The 19,248-nt window shown below is 40.0% G+C and overlaps 1 protein-coding gene across 6 annotated transcripts in view; it reads right to left on the reverse strand.

The window, feature by feature from the left end:
* Positions 1-19,248, reverse strand: part of LOC101487781 (mediator complex subunit 13L) — an 89,880-nt gene that overhangs the window by 44,674 nt on the left and 25,958 nt on the right. The window lies entirely within an intron of this gene.

The following is a 19,248-nucleotide window of genomic DNA, read 5'->3' on the forward strand; positions in this document are numbered from 1 at the left end:
CTCAACTATTTGTCACGCGCTGCAGTGAAAACACATTTTGTCTCTGTGGACACACATAATGACAATTAGCCTGTTAGGTTTTAGCACAGAATTAAAAGCAAAAAAATAATAATGGAATTGAAAATGAATCAAATCTGCGCGCGTCAGTGTCTCTGCTGAACCGCATTAAACGGCTATTAATCAAGACAGATAAACGCCTCAAACGTCTGGATTATTCCTGTATTGACTCACAGATCTTTCATCTGCATTTCTCTAAACCTGAATGTTTACCATCAAAACTGGCCTGTTTGAGTTAGCACTTTTACACGATGTCTCTTGCATTCCTTTAGATATCCTACTGCATAAAGAGCAACGCACGGTAACTCAAGAAACTGTGTATTCAAATGAGAGGTGTTTGTACACGTAGCTCACTGTGAAGTCTTTACTCAGGGATAATTATTAGCCAAGCATATTATTACACTAATGTGTATTCCCTTCACAATTTCAAGTTTATGGACTTCAGACTGCTGCATGAATAAACTGTCAATCATCTCATCCATGCTTGCCGTCTAATGCATCCTCTAAGAATTAATCCTATTTGGCTGAATACACAGGAAGCAATAGCAACTCTTTCTATCAGCAGGCAGAGCTGAATGCGGTGTTGATGCCTCATATTTACAGTTTGCTCTTCATATAAGTAGATGCTGATGAGCTATTGCACTGTTGGTCTGTGTGACTGTAGTGTTTACACCTAGATTTATGCCTGCTAGCGTTAAATAAAAGCATATAAATGCATAAAAGATACACAGTTCCACAAAAAAAGATTAAATTAAATACCGACATGAGAAGTGGACAGGGCAGAGTGTTAAAGGGGCTGCTTATAATGTTCAGCCTTCAAAGAATTATGACCTTCCTTTGCGGTTGCTCTCAGCTTTACAAAGCTGAAGCTGCACAAAGCTGCAGAAGCTTTCTGTTCATTGCTTGGCGTGAAGTGGGCATGGATGTTGGACTGACAGGTCCTGAAGGTTACAAAGACAGTCGAATATATCCCCCTGCAACATCGTGTCAGAGAGCGAGTAGTATTCTGGCAGGTTCAGTGTCCAGAAAACCAATAAATAAATACCTAAAAAAACAACAAGTTAAAGGTTTGATAATAAATACATATTCAGCTCCTCAACAGAAAGCCTGCAGCAGTAATTGAAAAGCACACAACCAGATTACTAAAAAGCAGAGAGGCAAAAGTTTTGAAAGGCCTTTGAAAGTGGTTTCATTTTTTGCCTGTGCAAGACTCCACCCTCCACCACCCACCTCGCCCAGCTGCCACTGTTGTTGAGCTCCCATAATTTATTTATTTAGGTTATTAATTGTGGTGTCAATGGGAAAAGTTGTGGCAGCTCAAATACAGACAAACAAAGGTAGACTTCGAGTCTCCACACCTCTACTACCACATTTACTTGCTTAATTAAGTTTCTTCTTCTTCTTCTGCTAACCAACTAATCTTTGATAGCTGCCCCTGACGGTGAAGCATGCCTGCGCCTGTCCGTGCTTGTTTTAATCCACGCAATTAGGAGAAGGTGAGCTCGCTTTGGGCTCACAGGTTATGGTGTAAAAACCACACACAGCCGGTTCACACCATATCGGGGAAAAAGATATTGGCAAACAATCAAAAACAATTTGTCTGATGTCCACGGTTTCGCAGGAAGTGTTTGTGAAGTGGGACGCTGGAGAGTGACTGCAGCTGAAGGGGTATTTGTTTGTTGTCAGTAATGCCTTCTCAAGTGCATGAGGTCTGATATTTTGAGAGTTGCTCAGGTAGAGGGGAAGCACTGCCTTTTGATCCCCATTCATCCAGGGTGTATTTGCAGACTGTCAAAGTAATGTGTCAAGCGTCGAGCAGCTAGTTGTGCTGGGATTTGTATGAGTCAAGCATCGGTGCTACAGTAAAGAAAACAGTTTATCTTTTTGTTTTTTTGAGACGGCTGAGGATTAAACAGAAGTAGACTTTGAGTAATGTAGGCATAGTATCATGCAAGCAAGTGTTCATTTATAATGACTTAGTCTGGTGCACGGAAAATAAAGTGTGACAAGCATTTTAACTGATGCCTATTAAAATGAAACGCCGGCAGATTAAAATATAAGAGCATTTAATCTTTAGCACTCGCCAGAGTGGAGAAGGTAGCGATGTAAGAGGGACCATTTCTGTGTGTTGACCCTCAAGTTAAGCCACAGACACTTGAGCACCTCATTAGAAGTGAATGGGCTTCGAGGTGGGAGGCAGGGCAGCCATGGAGAGGCTCAGCGGGCCTCCACAGAGTTTCCTAACTGCCACTAGAGGGGAGGCGAGAGAGAAAGAGTTGGAGAGAGACAGAGACCGAAGCGCTGTCTCTTTCTCTCGAGGATGTTGGAGAAATGGACTGCTCCTCCTCCCTTTCCAGGGAGCATTCATTGCAGTATTTGTGCTGGTCCCTGTCTGGTCCACAGAGTTTAGGAACTTATGAGGAAATATTTCAGTGAAGTATTTTAAAGTACTCTCAGAGATCAATAGTTAGATGGTAAAAAAACAGCCCATCAGCAAATATGCCTGGTCTCTGAGATCATCACACCACTATTCATCAAACTGAATTAAACATCTCAGTGGAGCCACACGAGGGCTGCAGGGACAGAGATGCTCAAATGGGAGCCATCAGTTTACTCTAATGAGTGTCGGATACACAGGAATCAAGTCTTTATTCAGTTTTAACCATTTTCTTGCCTTCATTGCCAGGCACTGAGACGCCACCACTTATCAGCTATCTTAAGAACAGCAGCTTAATTTAGAGTTTGTTAAATATATATTGCAAGAAAAAATGACAGCATTTAATCAATAGCTTTCAAAGTGGATGTGGTTCATCATGGACATCGTCGCACTAAAATTACTGCAACCGTCAACTTTGCCTGAAACGGTTGTTCCAAAGACACCCATCTTTGAAATTACCGACCAAGTCCACGACCATTCGCCGTCAGCTCCCGCTGTCTTTACACAGATTTCGGTGATTCAAGATGATAATAAAAAGGCAATAAAATGAAGTCAGTCTGCTATCAGTTAGTAACTGCAACTACATGCAATTTGTTTCTCACAATATGACAATAAACTATCATAAATTGGCGGAAATCACAAATGTTGTTGTCTAAATACACCAAAATTCACATTAACTACTTAAGAGTCCACCCAGAAACTCATAAATCTGAAACAGAAATTCCTTCATAGCGATGTAGTTGCTGCAGGACAGCAATTTAACTACAATCAGTTGGCAACCAGTTCAGTTGAGTCCTCATCTACAAAGAGGCGCATCACAGATTGTACTCATCGGCACAGACTGGCTCACAGTGACTGCAACATGTTGGCAGTCGACCTTTAGATTTTAAATGAGATCAGAAATTATTTGCAAACCTTCACAAATCTGTCTGAAAGTGATTGCAATTTTATCCAAAACAGTTTAGACATCTTTGTAGAACGTACAACATAAACTATGTAAGCGGCCGATACCGTTGCCAGCATTCATGCTTATGTGTTTCACCTGGTGGTCGTGTCATGCAGTGCGAGGATTCCTCCCATGATCCTCTGCTCCTTGTTTTTGTCTTTTTTCTTTCACTTTTTTGTAAATTCACTCACATCAGTTCTTTCAATCTCTGTCCAGGAAATAATGACATCTGCGAGTCCTTATATTGAGGCTAGGATTATGGTTCCTTATACAGAGGCTGACAATTATTGTGCACTTAATGATCCATTCAAAACTGCAGCGGAAAATTAGCCATTATGTTTATTACTTAACCAGTGCTTTTTGGCCTGCAGCCTTCATCAGGGTCATCAAGAACTACACTGCAGACAGCACTTTAAATATCATGCTGTGTAGGGTATCAGAGGAGCTTGCAGTTATGACGTACATACAGTTTAGATTTAGCATAGAAGCCAAGAGAGTTGGCCATGGCAGGAATCATGAGCCATGCATAGCTAAGCTAGCACAGCACAGTGTTAAAAATCAGGAATTGGACATGAGTATAATAGTTTTTCTTTACTGTGCCAGAATTATGATTATAGGCAAAAAAGATGTACACATACTGATGATGAAAAACTACAGCTTGTAAGGAATCTGTGGGAATTCATTTTACAGGCAGTGACGTTATTCCCACCTGATTACAACAAAGTTTTTAAAAAATGCATAACAGTAATAGCATAAAATACCAAAGTAGCTAAAAATACTATTTAATTATTCTTCTGGCCGATGTGTAAGTAGCCTATGGGCATTATTGAACACATTCCTAACAAAGAGCACATGTGGAGGTGTTCAGTATCCAAAAAAATGTAGTCTCCATGATTGGTAATTGTTTTAACAAGCAGCTCTAGCCCCTGTAGGAGAATCGCAGGCTATTGTGGAGACATTGATTGTCTGTTTACTGCAACAAAATCAGCATTTCTCTGCTTGTGATAAAAACGCCAAGGGAAAAAATCAATTTGGCCATTGCAGTCACTTGATGCGGGCTGAGAGGCCTCGCAAACTGCAGATATCAAAGGCAGCTGGCTCATCGTCAGAAAGGAGGCTCGAAGGAAACAACAACAGCATTCATACCATCTATTTTAAAATATAAGCATATATAGCTTCATTTTTGAGTCATGTTTGCTGTTAAACAAATTTGGCTTTAGTCTGCACTGCATAATACTCGTGTCCTAAAGCGAAATAGAATTAATCTCAAAAGTCACAATGGAGGAAGATTTGGAGCAGTGCTATTCTTATTTATTTCTTTATTTATTCGAACAAAGCATGGTGTCTTGTTGTTGTTGTTTTCTGCCTTTTGTTAATGATGTTTTCCCCACAGTCAAGTCAATTCTATGCATGTAGTCTAAAATAAAATAAATAAATAAATAAATGAAAACACAAAATTGCCTCACAGAGCTTTAAAATCTGTACAACATAAAACACCACCTACTGTCTACACCAATGCTTCTGACACCACAAATAAACTTTTAATGTATCATCTCAAAGCACACAGCATAACACTGAGAGAGTGCTTTGTAGCGAGCTACATACCGTCATATATGCCATTCATTTAATTTCAGATGTTACATGTCAGACAAATAAATTCACACTTGGAGTCGCACTACATATATATACATACACACACACACACACACACACACACACATATACATATATATATATATATATATATATATATATATATATATATATATATATATATATATACAGAGAGAGAGAGAGCCAGCATTAGCTAATGCTAGTTAGCTAGTGCTAGCTAGTGCGAGTTACCTAAATTTGGCAGCAAACTATTTCCATAATATATTGATCATAATGTATAAATTATTAAAGAAAACATCTGAGATGCTTACCATTTGTTCCAGAATAGTGTTAAATATGAACCAGGGCATTTTTTTTCTTTTTCTTTTTTCCCCAAATTGCAATGCTAGGACATCATGAGAATGCCATTGGTCAGTTGCAATGTTGATCCTGAATCAACATTATTATGGTCATGCAGGAACAACACAAACATATATAGATAGATTTCTTGTATCTTGTATCCATGCATGCAGAAAAGTTAAAAGTGGAGTTTAGCAACTGTTCTAAGTGCCACTGTCTCCTTTTATAGTACTGCCACATCATCAAATAAAGCGCAGCTAAAGTTCAACAACCTTCCTCAACTTAATCATAAAAAACAGATTCTCGGCACAGCTGCCTTTGCGAGGAGTACACTGGTGAAAAATGCATAAACAAAGGGATTTTTATTAAATCTGCTGTATATTTCATAGCAGCAGCAAACTGTTCATGTCTTTGAGGTCAGATCGAAAAGTTATACCATGTCCACATTTGCCCAGATTAGTTTAATCCCACAATTCCCTTACAGCCTCTCTTCTTTCTCTGCCTGCTTCTGTAAAACTCCTTCTCCCAGTCTGTCCTTCATTTTGTCTCTCAATCTCTTTTTCTATCTAAGACACACGCACCCACACAACAGCACACACACACACACACACACACACACACACACACACACACACACACACAAAGCCTTCATTCTTTCAGTTTGTGGTTTTTCTTTCAAAACTGAAAGGTTGTGAAGGAAAAGCGTACACTCCCACCCCTTCTCCGTGCAGCTGGGAAACTTCACCCCTACCGTTGCATCGCTCTTTCTCACTCATACTCACACACACACACACACGCACACGGGGTGAGGAGGTCACGGGCCACGCCCTGAGAGCCCACAAGGGGAGGAGAGAAGAGGAGGAGGGAAATCAGAGATTCTCTGTCCTTCCCCACAAATTTGCAGACAAGTAAACACGACTGTGGCAATTTTTTCCTTGTTTCCTAACTCATTTTCCCTCCTCCCTTCGTGTGGCGTGTGTGTGCCTCCATCTGTCAAGTAAAAGCCAGAGGATAAAGTTTCTCCCCCCACGAAAGCATGTTTTTCTTCTTTGCGTTTGGAATTTGCAAGTAAATTTGTCCATCCTGTTAGAAACAGTCATAGCTGTAGAACAGACTGATCCTTTCTCACATATTCGAGATAAGAGAGATGTGAACAGGAGGTGTGAAGTGACCAATTTTAAAAATGAGTGTATGTTGCTGTTGCTGGCAGCACAGCAAATAAGAAACCAAAAAAGAAAAAAAATGGAGAAACATGTGCAGAACACCACACCAACTGCATATCTAAAGGCCTAAAGAGAAATCGCAGATGTTCTGCTCTCCCTCCAAACAAACCACCTCTTTTCTTCTTTCTGAAGCATGAATTCCCGTCTCTCTCACTCTCTCTCACACACACACTCACTCCCGCCGTTCCTCCCCTCTCTCACTATATGTATCTCTGCCTTGTCCTTTCCCTCCCTCTTCATCTTCCCACTCTTCCCACCCCTCCTCCTCTCTTTTTCTTGCTCATGTTTTTTTTCTCCTATGATGGAATTGCTGCTTTCCACATGTGACTCACTTTTTCACCAGCCAAAGCCAGACAGGGGGAAAAAAAAAGTCAAAATGCATGAGTCTTATTGCCTCTCTGACTCTAGTAAGTCCCTCTCACTAGGTGAAACAGCATTCCTTCAGGGGCCTCTTATAACCTCCATAGGTCTCCCTCTTTCAGCGAGGTTGTTTCCTATTGAGACATGTGTCAGCCAGCGACCTAGTTCACGATTCGAGCAAAATTTGGGAGGCTAATTATTCACCCCCTCTGTTCGAGTCTCGCTTCTGAGGGCTGCTCCTAAGACAAACCGTGAAGGAATAAAGAGAAAGAGTAGGCCCTGATTGGCAACCGTACACCCACACCTTTTATTTGCCAAGGAACTAAGCGTGCTCGCAGATATTCGCCACCTTAACATCACAGAGAGCAACCCCGAATACAAGGGAGGAGAAAGGAGGGGGGAGCACAACAAAGCTCCAAGAGGAGGGTTAGCAGGAGGAGGAGAGATGGCTAGAAAAGGAGAGCGTCAGTGTATAGAGCTAATGCCAAGTAAAACTTGTTGACACAGAAAAGAGGCTACTAGGGAGTCATTTAAGATTAAAGATAGATTTAATTTCTTTTTTTAAATTATTTTATTGCTTTATTTTTCTCAAAATCAAACAGTTTTAGATGAAGTGACAGCAGATTTCCTCTGCTGTGAGCCAATAAAGTGAAGTTGAGCTTTTGCCTCTAAAAGGACACATTTCAGTACAGTCATATTATTGAATCTATGGAAAAGGCTGGTTATGATAAAAGCACGCTTTGCAATGTATGAAAAATGTAGCAGGTTACTGTTCTCGCCATGAATATCTCTCTTTGAAACCGCCCCATAAAGATCTCTTTCCACAATCACAGAAGTGACTTTTATCGACTTTCTTTCATTCACTTCCTGTCTGTTTTATTTTACCCCAGCTGAACCCTGTGGCCTTTGTCTCGTTAGTCTTTAACAACCTCCACCTTCGATTTGCCAACTTCTGGCTGCAAGTTGTAAATATCAAGGATTTTCTAAAGCTACTTTTCAGACGTGAACTCTTTTCCATTAATCTGATGGCATCTGAACATGTCGCTTTCATGCCTGAATGCACATCGTAGTCACTTTACCACAAACAGTCTCAACAGCAATCTTACTACAGTGAGTCTAGCCTAGTAATATTTGTGTGTCACTCTGAACTTGGCAGAAGTTTGTTTTAAAGAAAGGCAGACACAAGATTGTGACTGTGCACATGTCTCTCTTACATTCTTTCATCTCCCTGAAGGCACGGCTGTTTTGGAGAATACCCTAAACGGCAATAACGTAAGAAAAGGGAGAGAGAAAAAACACTTTTGGCACGTGATATCCTCTTTCGGTCTTCATCTGCCCGAACTTATCTGGCAGAAAACCTCAAAGATTTACCAAAAAAGTAACATGTTTATTTTCTCCACACAGGTTAAAGTCTGAACATTTTAACATTTCGTCTCCTGCATTGGTTCATCAACATCACAAAGACAGCACAAAACATACAGTTTGCATTTCTTTAGTGGCCAGAAGCACACAAGCACACGCACACATAGTCTTCCCCAAAATCCCAAAGTTGAGCTTTCCTGGCTCACTTAACCCTGCAAGTTCACACTAAAGCTTGATTTAGACTTCTGCTGGGAATCTACACCCTAACTTACGACGTAATTGGAAGCAGCTTTTAGCCCTACGCTGTAACCTTTCACGCCATTCAAGTCATCGCGGGCGGCATCGACGCAACATGTAGTTACATTTCTCCGGAGGTGCACTCCCGATTAAGGATTAAAAGGAGTTTCGGGTAATGTCGATTATGTCAGTTCTTTAATGCTGTGAAAGGTCAAGTTTACAGGATTCGCAAGTAGCGAACTTAATCCCACTTTTGAATTTTAACTGGCGTGAGTCAGTCTTCTTGCTTCCAGCTGATTTTAGAAGTCTTTCTTCCCAGTTTATTAGAAGGCCTGCTGCATCAGACAACAGCAGAAGCCACCCTTGAGCTCCTCCCAAAACAACAAACGAACAATAGCGAGAACTTCATTACGGCAAGCATGACGACAGGATCAATCGACATCTAACAGCTAATCACTCTGTGTTCCTCGCGTCAGGTAGCTGTGCTGTCTCACAATAAGCCACAGTTTAAAAACTGGTCTGTCTGCTTAAGTGTGTGGATGTCTTCTCACAACCACACAAAGGATGTGGCTTATTTAATTATCATAGCAATTAAGAAAACTCTGACCTCATTCACTATATGTCACTTGAATTACTGCCAAATCTCCAGAAGAGTGCACAAGATCGAACGAGCGCTGCAAGTTATGCTTTCAGCAGAAAAAGTATATAAATATATACACCATTTCAAGGGGGTTTAACAAAACCTATGTGGAAAGAAAGCTGCACTTTGAAGCCCACATTATCAGGTCGGAAGCACACTCTCTGCTATGCGCACTGGCACCTGTTTTCTGCGACAGCATTCAACATTCATCCAGGGAGGACTGGTTCATCGTGTTTGCACACAGCTCTTAAAAAATGTTGCTGTGTATGCAGGGATCACTTCGGCACATTGCTGAGCAGGGAGAGCATTGTCGCGAGCTCTTCACTCCTCCTCACTTCTTTATTTTCCACTATACGTTATCATTATGATGATATGGGGAACAATGGCTCGGCTAAAACAATATGCAAAGAGAAGAGACGGGAGAGCAGAGGAGAAAGAAAAGATTATATCTGCTCAATCTTTAGATTTTATATACAGTAATAGATCTGAGTGCCATTGGAGCATAAGGTTATGTATTCAGCTGCTCGCTGCCGTCATTAAAATGATCAGGTGGTCACAGCTCAAGCTAAAAAGTGTAGAGGCAGCACTTTAGGATCACCACCTTGAATCCTGGCTGCAATAATCAGAGAGGTGAAACAGATTCCAGTCGGCTAACAACTGCTGCCGAGTTGCACTTCAGCAAAACGCTTAATCTGTCACTGATTCGAAGAGGGTCCTTAGCCGACCGGCTACATTCTGCAGGACACAATAGTGCTATTAGGTATATGATGCAAATATCTGTCTCTGTGTTGGAATGGTGCCGCATCTACTCTGAACAACCTCAAAAAACAACACATAATGAAACTACTTGACAGGACACTTTAAACACAGCAGTACTTCCTATTTAATCCATGCAAAATCTTTCAAATGTTTAAAACACACACACACACACACACACCCAGAGTGGTGCAGCGCAATAAGTTTGCAAGTTCTCATTTTATCAGCGTGGGCTTCCTCCCACAGTTCAAAGACATGCTTGTTCGGTTAATTGGCGATTCTAAATTTGCCTTAGGTGTGGATATGAGCGTGTGTTGTTGTGTCTCTGTGCAGGGTGTACCTAAAGTCAGCTGGGATAGACTCCAGCTCCCCTCACCTTGCGACTCTGAAAAGCAGTTAATAAAAGCTATTCATCACACATTCTTCAGCTGATGAACAACAATTCAGAAAGAATTTTTCCTAAATTGTCAGTATTTCTTTAATGAGACGGCTTTTATGTTTAGCCGAAGAGACTGAAACTGTGCAAAATACCTGCTCTGAACTAATTAAGTTATCTTATGTAGTTCCAGCAGACAGTAATCTAGTTTGCACATTAAAGAAAAATTGTAACTTTGAAGTTCACACTTGCTGTCTCTTTATTCTTCTCTAATGCAGAGAAATAACAAGTACAAATGTTAGAAATGAGGCAGAACCAGGAACTGTCAAAGTCCATCACTTTTAAAAGACGTGAGCAGTGACAGTTGGAACAAACAAAGCATGTATCTCAGTTAAGGATGACATTTGTTCCATTACCAGTCACCTCATTGTTATTTCAGGTGGGATACTGGTGGAAAAAGCATGCTCTAGTTCATGCTATAGTCAATTTTGAGGTTTTGGGCTACTCTATTCTGAGACGTCTGTTGGATGTTTGTGTAAATTGGAGCATATCTGCATGTTTAAAGACGGCATTTCAGAAAACTTGATGAAGTATGTGGGGAGGTTTTATGATGATTCTTGTTGCTTGCATGTTATTCTGTTCCAATCAAAACCTAGAGAGGTTTCACAGTACATAGCTTTAAAGACTGTTATATCCAGTTTTATTACTATCAATATTTATAGAACATATGGCGTAAAATCGATTTTTCTGAATTTATTCAGTATTTTTAGATTCATGAAGGTGATGAAAAGATATTAAAAACCACTGACTCCGATATGTTAACAAACCAAGAACAAGAATCTATCTGGTTTTTTATCCAGCGTTCAGGAAAAGTGAGCACAGCAGTGCATATTTGGATAAATAATACGCATCATTTGCACATTAAAACATAATATCGCAGAAAACTAATCATAAATTTTTTTTTTTTCTTATTTTATTATATTGTGCCCCGTTCACCTGCAGTGTCTCCCCGTTGAATTCCTCCAATAAAATTATGAGCTTGCTCCATGTGTAAAATGCAAATCCAGGACTGTCAGGCAGAGCTGCGAAATAACCTGGAAATTGTGTATGTATGGCACTCTAATAACTGTGCATTCCTGCCGGCAGCTCCATAACAGTAATAACCTAAATCTAACCTGTATTTCTAAAGCAGGTGGCAAGTGGTGAGGAGGGTTTGTCTCCACAGGCCAGATTATGAGTTCACAGCCAGACGTGGACAGATAGAGGCAGAGGTTAGCCCTCCTCCCTGCTCTCTTCTACGACACACACACACACATTTTGGCAACCGTTTTTTCACAGGACAATTACCTTGCGACCTCTGCCAGCCCACACACGCACATACACACTTGTCCAATTACGGACAGAGTAAAGGAATGATAACAGTCACAGTCAAGCAACACACACACATAACCTGTCATGATGCGTATACACACTCCACAACCCCTCCAGCGCCACAAAATATGGCACTCTCTTTCTGAAGGGCACAGCAGCACCCAGCTGCAGCATTCAAACACACGAGACTATCAGACTCCCCGTACACATTTGGCACAGATTTCCCCGTTTCACCTTGTTTAAACCAACTGCCTGCAGTAATGTCCGATTCACACACACTCACACTCTTCTTCTCTCTTTTAATTTCATTAAGTCTGATTATTTTCTCATAAGCATTTCTACTCTAATCCACTTGTTGGGTCGCACATCTTTGTAGCAGCAGCCAAACACTGAACTGATAATGGATATGCACAATTGAGGGTGTTTTTAAAATTCACTCCTGCTGTGGCTCACACATTCACTGGTACTGCAAAAATATGCTGAATGATGCTGATGACATTTGGATGTAAGATAAGGTATATGGAGTATATGGTGTATAATTATCTCTCTGCCGCCTTGTTTTTCTTTGCTCTTTCGTTTGTGGTCTCTTAAGATCGTTTCTGAATAAACATGTACATAATTTCCTTGAGACAGTGCGGTGTTAAGTGTTAAGACAGTGTTAAGACGCCCGTCTCTGGAACAACATTCACCCCAAGCTAGGATTGATTCCAGTCAGAGTCTTTTTCTGCTGGATCCCCCCCACCCCTCCACCCTCGACTCCTACTTTGTATTCCCCTCAGCTTTACTACAGTTTCAAGAAAGAAAAGGAAAATTCAGGGTGCTGGAAGTCGTCCTCTTAGTTAAAGCTTAAACAACAACATATAGATTTTCAAGTGTGAATTTCCAGCAGGAGCCTTGACGCCAGGGAAATGCAAATATCATAAATTTGCCTGATTGGGATGCACGTCATAAATATTTCAGCAGCCTCAGATGAAATTATTCCGATCATACAGCATAGATTAAATTGCAAACACCTGCTACACACGCTTAAGTGAATATCCCTCTAACTCTTCCTCCTGCAATCACCTTGACCACATGCTGTTTTGGTGGCACACCGGAGCACCGCCTATGGTGTTATCAAAGTCATCAGCCTTTCGTTTTCCGCTGCAGAGTGTCCTAACTAGATAACGCTCCACCCACACACCCTCTTCAGCAAATCCATAATCAATCCCATTATAGGTTTCTTTGTCCGGTTGTTAACCGAACACATTTGTGGGCTGATAAAGCAAACTGACATTTTCATTTTAGTGATCAAGCTGCTGCTTTTATACGGAATAATTTGTGACCGCAGCGGCAGAATAATTTGAAATTCATAAGCCCACTGTTAGGGTTCCAAGGTTCAGTGGCTTTACAGCACATGTAACACTTGTTACCAAGTCTTTTTATAATATACATATATATATATATATATATATATATATATGTATATATATATATATATATATATATACATATATATGAAAGCCATGTTTGATATTTTTATGTGTTTGTGCCAGGAGAATGGAAAAACCATGAAAATGTCTCTCTATGAAAGAAAAGAGATCCTAACCATCACATCTGCACTTTCTTTGAGACTGAACAGACCTTCTTTTTTTTATGCTCTAAAACATAATCGGCAGTGAAACAACGTAATTTAGGAGGTTTAATAAAAACTGGGCCATTACGCAGATACAAAGATGTGACTCAGATGCAAGTTTTTTTTAAGTCGCAGTGGAGGAGAGGTAATGACTCATCCTCATCCAACTACTGTGGGAAAGTCATTCCACCACAGGAAAGGAAGGAGACTGCAAGGCCACTGCAGGGAAAGGGATAAATAATTAGACAATTGCACCAGAGCAGAAAGCGAGGTGTCTAGGTCACGACCTGAAAGTACAAGTTTTGTTTTTAAAGTCAGTATGTATAGCCACGGCCATAAATAGACACAAAGGACAATTCTGACAGCAGCTGTATGGATGAAAAGAAGGAAAAGGTTAGCAGGATGCAGGAGTGGATACAGTGCGATTTGGGAGCTGTGGCAGGCCGAGATGATTGCTGTGATTTGGGTTAGGCAGGAAGGAAGGCATGAATGTGGTGAGGCTGAGAAAAAAAGTGTCATCATTATTGACTGTACTGAAAAGATGGTTGTACACACTCGGTCTTCACCACTTTTTTTTTCAATCAAGTCTTTTCGACCACAAAGCAGTCATACCAACCCTGCTTTATTGTCTGAGTAATTCTAAATGTGGCATTATATACATTACATAATTCTTAAAACTAATGACAGAAACCAAAGACCAGGTAACCCAAAGGGTCGTTTTCACATAGAAACTTATAGAATCCAACAGTCTGGCAACCTTCAGATAGGATGCACTTCCGTATCGTTTATACATAGTTTATGATTAAATATCCCGTCAGCAAATATTGCTTCATCATAGCTGACTGCATCTCAAAAGGCAATATTTAGTGGTAAGAATGAACAGTTCTCTTTGATGGAGGAAAAATGACTAAATGCATTTACCATAGTTCCTGTCTTCTTATGGGAGCATAAGAAGACAGGAAGTGCCATTCGTCATATCTCACGTGAATGTTTAAACTTTTCACTTGTTAGGTTTACACTTTAAAAATGAACCAATCACAATGGACACTGAACAGTGACGTTGAAGGGTAGCCTATGTGTTATAAAGTGACACCAAAGGGAAGTGACCAAGCGTCAGCATGTGATGCACTGGGAATGAGACTAGGCCCTCCTTGTTCAAAGAAGTCTAACAGGAATGGCAGGAGGCCCACTAGTGAACCCTGGGGAACGCCTCCATGTAAAAAACATGTACCATTGGACCAGAATACAATATAGTCTTCTTTCAGCTGTGCTACAGTAGATCATCTGTCTCCATTTCATCCTATCCCTAGAATCCTCCTCTCTTCGTGTCCTCCTTCACTACATCTATGTCCTTCTCTCTCATTCCCTCCTAACACGCCTTCCCTCTCTTCTCTTCCTTTGTATTTGGCCAACAGAAGCATAGTTTCCACCGGCATCCTGTCAGCCAACTGGAGGCAATCATTGTTAACCCTGGGCCCCATGGTGGGGCCACAAGCCAGTATACTCCTAGTGCCAATCCCAAACCTGGATAAATGGAGAAGGTTGCATTGGAAGGGGCATCTGGAGTAAAAGCTTAGCCTAGTTGAACGTACAGATCATCAATAAATAATAATAATAAAGCAAGTGATTAAAAAGTCTGGGGAGTTATAAGAAAATGAAACCCAGGAATTCACTGTTAATATTTCCAAGACGTGTGACTCCTTGTGGAAGATAGAGCTCTGAAAAGCAATCCCACTAGTCTGAATCTTTCATACAGATTTATACTGACTATTTAATCATGAGAAAAACTTATTCCTAAAAAGTTTTTCACCCCGGCCTCTTGTGCTCTTGCTTTGACTCCTTCAAATCAAAACAAAACAAAACAAAACAGTAAATCTGAAAGCTTTCACTCCAAAACTAGGTTATAAGAGTATAACCACCATGAAATTATCACTTTCATGTAACAGATTTACAGCAAATATGAGCAAACCAAACCGGTTCTTTGTGTTTTGCTTCAAGAGCGATAAATCACCTCTTTAGTTTAAAGACCACATGGGGTATTAAGTTTAAGATATTATTTGATGTACTGTCTTGGTTTGGCTGAGTAATTACCGTAGTAATTACAGTGGACACAATTTTGACACATTTTTAGCCGTGCATCCTTCAGAACTGAAACATTTTAACCAGCGCTTCTATGCAGAGCAGCTCTTTACAGGTCTATGAGCCATCACCCTCACACTCTCACTCACACACACAAGAGTGGCTCGAATCATCTGTTTGACACTTGTGATTACATGTGTGAACGTGTGACTTAAAACCCACCTACTGACTGCCAGATATTTTAACCATTTGAACTGATCTTTTCTCACTGTGGCTGTGTAGTGACATGTTGGCTCTCTGTCATGACTTACAGGGACATTTCAAGGGAATAGAGCCATCGTTAATGTCGAAGATTTTTCTTCCCTCGTCTGGCATATCAAAGGTGGGGAAAAAAGACCAACAGAACCAGACAGTAAAATGCATTACCTCGTTCTTGCATTATGACACTTTGACTAATGTGTTGTGGTTTCATTCAAACCAGTTCTGTCCCTAATCATCTCAAGGTATATTCAAAACACCAAGTGCTGTTGCCTCACAGCATGTGTCTTCTGGTTCCCTGAAATGTAAGTTACACCAAAGAAACATCCACACCAGGTAGTTGATGCTGCTTCATGAAAGCTTCCTGGTTAATTCTGTTTAACCAGGAAGCTTCTCTGGTGCTATTTACAATTACGAGCAATTGTTAACGAGTAATTTATGCAACAATTCTTTCAAAGATGCGACCGCACTTTCAGCGTTTGTAATAAATTATTTCATCACCGCCGTGTCCCGCAAACAGACAAAAAAGAGAAGTGTGTGTTTGTTTGTAGCTGCTGTAAAGAGACAGTGCCACACACACACACACACACACACACACACACACACACACATGCACACAGGCTTCTTTGTGGCTCTGTATGAGTATGTAAATCTCTTTGGTAGGTGTTGCTTCTGCTGGATGATCATAAGGTCCAGATTGTGTATTCAGCCACCACTTTGACCATTATGCATGTTTAAGTATGTGCATATGTGTGTGTGCGTGTGTACACGACAGCCTGTGTGTTTGTGTGTATGTGTGTCACTTTCTCTTTGGCTGTGCTGGCAACACGCTGATGACTCAGCCCATTCAGCACACTAATCCTGTTTCCTCACAAACTGTACTCAGCCCACACTGGGTTTTATTATGCTGTATACATTATGGGCCAATGCCGTCTGATTTTAGGACAGCAAGTCACCATGAGTTGAACATGATGCTTTAATGCCTGTCATTTAACCAAAGGCAATACCACAGAGTGCTGCAGTATAGTGAGGAAGTAGAAAAAGATGCAAGGCTGGATCTAACAGTAAGCTGCACATGCTGCTGGGAGTAACTCAAAGCCGCAATTAATTAAGACTAAACAGCAGGTGAAAATATCCATCACTTTGAATAGTCGGAAGCCCATATCGATATATTTTGGAATTGGGTTACTTTGTGAATATTTAAACAAATGAGCTCAGGGGAGTCGGCTAAACCTGTCCTGTTACCTTAGATCACCAGAACATTAAAAATATTAAAAACAGCTACTTGGTGCCAGCCAGTGCCTATCAGGACAGCCAGAGGAGATGTCTGTCCTGTATCACAATGAGTTTGTAGAGTTGTCCAGCAGTGGGTTAGAAAATTTAAGTGTGAAAAGCACTTAAATCAATTCTACTTACGTCGAACATAAACATTACAGTGTTTGCTTAGACAACAAATGACCAAATATAATTCCATCTATTTTTCAACCCTTTAAGCCTAATGTATATATACATCGGTTTTTGAGACTTCTACCTCATCACTGTGATTTTTACCCCCAAAACTAACAAAATTAATTGCACAACACATTTTTAAGCAGTAAATTACAAAAAAAGCTAGACGTAGTAAATATGATACAAATTAGAACCAACATTATTGATATTATTTTTATTATTTATATATATTTTTTTATTTTATCAGATGGGTCAAGAAACACTATTTTCAATTAATTTAATTAGCCAATTAATTCATGGTTCAGGCTTTAAAGGGTTAAGGTTGTCTTAGGTAGTCCTAAAAAAAGAAAAAAAGAAAAAAGAAAAGATTTTTAGGCTTTTTGAGGTAGTGCTGTACTTCTGGTGACTTGGCTCCACAAGTAAGACAGGCTGCCACTGTTTTTGGCTAGCTGACATTAGGCTTTTCTTAGCCTCAATCTGGGACTTTACAAGAAATACAATCACTTTTAGACACAAATAAATTTGTTATCCAGTTAAATTAATAACACTTATTATAATGTTACAGACGGGCTGGGCTCCTACCTTAAAGTTATCATTTTATTTATAGTCATTAGCCTTTAGCCGCTACCTCATTGATAGCACACCAGACAGCTTAGGGCTCTTTCACATTGAAAGCAGCATGCACGACACCAAAATTTGTGTTCAAGTAGCCACTACGCGTTACTTGTACTACGTTGTTTTGTGGCCACTCATGGTCTACACACGTAGTGTATGGATAACTAAACATGTTTGATCTGGCAAAGCGCTTGTGCCTGATGCAACCTTCCCAATACCAACACCACCACTGGGAGTAAACGAGCTTGTGACCACCTGATGCAGCTTTCAGGTAACTGCTAATAGTTAAATGGCTAACACTGACGTATGCACAGGCCAGGTTAATATTTATAATACCTCTTCAGTACTTCAATGTTGCTGAAACTGAAGCTTCATTGACCTTTCCAAGTGTTGCTTAGTGTTTTAAAGGTCAAAGTTCAACTGCTAGTGATGAGACAAAGACGGTAACATTGATATTGACCCATATGGAAAAGATATATATAAATCTTATAAAGTTTGTATCTGTCTTGTGTGAAACTTGTATGAAAAGCATACAAGAGTGAAAACAGATATAAGATCCCTTGAAAAATTATATAAATGAAACTTGTATGTTTTGGATGCTTACTAAAACAATATATGAAAGTAATTAGAAAGTGGCCTCTTTCATGAGTAAATCATATAAGTTTTTACTATTTCTTTTCCATATGGGGATGCTGCTGTAAACAAGTTTCTAATCGAACAGTAACTTTTAGTTTTGACAACGAGTGAGTAAGGATGCAAATGATATGTTACTTTTTTTTTTAAAGCAAAAGATAACAATAAGGGTAAAATCCAATCACTGTACAATTCTGTTTCCCTAAATTATGTTTAATTACTTGACAGTGACTTTCAGGAACGTTTCACCTCAAGAAAGACAATCTACTTTCTTCTAAATTCTTCTAACACCTACCAGCATGGGTACATTACACGCAACATGCTTTAACAAGATGACTTTCCCAAGATGATGCATTTGTTTAAATGATCTAAGAGTCCTAGCTCCTTGCCTGTTTTTACACGGCTACAGTTTAGTTCAGCTATTCCAATAAAACTCTACAGTCAGTCTCTTTTTAAGCTGATGCGTAAGGGATGTTAAGCATCATCGTCTTCTTAACTATTACAAGTCTGATATAGCTTCTGAAAATTTGAAGGATGACAACCTCTTTTCATTTCATTTCATTTCATTTATTTGTTCATTTTCAGGCACAACAAATACCTATATTGAACATAAAATGCACAAAACAAAAAACAAAAATTGCCTGAAAAAGGAGTCGGACGAAGAAAACTTATTAAATCCCACCCCTATACTCACTCATCAACAAAAAAAAAAAACTTCCCGCAGCTACGCCCATCATTGCATACAGACCCATCAACAGCCCCGGGCACATACAAGCATCTAAACGGCAGCTCGCAAACAACAATTAGAGCCTTCATAACTGAATACAGAATATATAAATTATAAATTGCATTACCACAGGTAACAGGCAGTAATAACTACA

Source organism: Maylandia zebra, linkage group LG7, assembly GCF_041146795.1.
Source record: "Maylandia zebra isolate NMK-2024a linkage group LG7, Mzebra_GT3a, whole genome shotgun sequence".
In the NCBI taxonomy this organism is placed as follows: domain Eukaryota; kingdom Metazoa; phylum Chordata; class Actinopteri; order Cichliformes; family Cichlidae; genus Maylandia; species Maylandia zebra.